Source organism: Chenopodium album, chromosome 12 (assembly GCF_948465745.1).
Source record: "Chenopodium album chromosome 12, dcCheAlbu1.1, whole genome shotgun sequence".
Taxonomy (NCBI): Eukaryota; Viridiplantae; Streptophyta; class Magnoliopsida; order Caryophyllales; family Amaranthaceae; genus Chenopodium; species Chenopodium album.
Window position 1 is genome coordinate 25,590,628 of NC_137845.1, and position 1,361 is coordinate 25,591,988.

General features: G+C 39.3%; 1 non-coding gene across 1 annotated transcript; it reads right to left on the reverse strand.

The window, feature by feature from the left end:
- Positions 1-433: 433 nt before the first annotated feature.
- Positions 434-539, reverse strand: LOC145573392 (small nucleolar RNA R71). The gene has a single exon (XR_014097434.1). It is a non-coding gene; the product is annotated as a small nucleolar RNA R71 (small nucleolar RNA).
- Positions 540-1,361: the final 822 nt, after the last annotated feature.

Sequence of the window (1,361 nt, forward strand, 5' to 3'; positions counted from 1 at the left end):
TCTAGCCCTCCAAGTGAAGAGGAGGCATAACAAGAAGAACAAGCAAGGATGGGAGAAAATCCCAGGGTAGCGTTGAAGGTATTAGGTATTCTAGGTGCATATAGGTTTGAAAGTGGGATTGCTTCACCTACAACACCGGCCAATGACTTCGAAATAAGGCCGGAAATGATCACTTAATAGAGAGGGGACAATTTAGTGGGGCTAAACATGAAAGCCCGCTAAACCATCTCAAAGAGATCGAAAAGTATTGCAACATTATCAAAGTTAATGGAATTTCCCAAGAATTCATCCGCCTCAAGCTTTTCTCCTTTTTCTCTTATAGGGTGTTCCTTGGAATGATTAGACAAGGATGTCAAACCCAATTCTCTAAGGACATGGGACGAAGTGACCAAGGAATTTCTATCCCGTTTCTACCCACAAAAGAAAACGGCGGAGGCTAGAGCTTTGATTCAAGGTTTCAAGCAAAAGTCTAGTAAAAGCCTCTATGACGCATTGGAGAGGTACAAGGAGTATCAAAGAGAATGTCCTCACCACGGAATTCCTACTTACCAAATTATTCAAATATTCTATGGTGGCTTAAGTCCTCAAGGAAAGTCGTGTCTTGATGGAGGAGCCGGAGGTCCAATTATGAATAAAACGGACGAGGAAGTGGTAGACATAATTGAAGACGTAGTGAGGTACTATAGAGATTGGAAAAATGGTGAAAGGGAGTCAACTACTAAGAGTATTTCTTCGGTGTACTCTATTGATCATCTTAATGCCATAAACAACTTGTCTTCACAAATGACAAACTTGTGGAAGGAAATGTCCGCTATCAAGGCAAAGTTGGAAAGTGCTACCTCCCAAGTTTCGAATCTTTCCTCCCAATCTAAGGGGAGAGGTATGTCTTCAAATTCTCAACCTTCTCCCTCTTCTAGTAACATGCCTAATGGTTCCTTAATTTGTGATGTTTGTGGATCGTATGATCATGATGCTTCTAATTGCCCTCATGCATGTATGGATGTTTGTGATGATTAAGATGGCAATGTGAATGAGCATGTGAACTATGTCTCAAATAATAATGATTCAAGGTTTGAGAATCAAAGGGGTCAATGGAATAGGAATTAAAATAACCGGAAATTTTTAAAACTATAACCAAGGAGGGGGTTATAGGAACCAAGGTTTTCGAGGTAACTATAACAACCAAGGTTGTAGTGGCCAAAATCAAAACCAAAATTATGGTAATCATAAACAAAATTATGAGAACCATAATCAAGGTTATGGTAAAAATCAAAGTAGAGGTAATTGGAACAATCAAAATAGGGGAAATTTTCAAAATAATGCTGAGGTAGATGGTGCATCCTTGAGTGAAGTAATGGTAG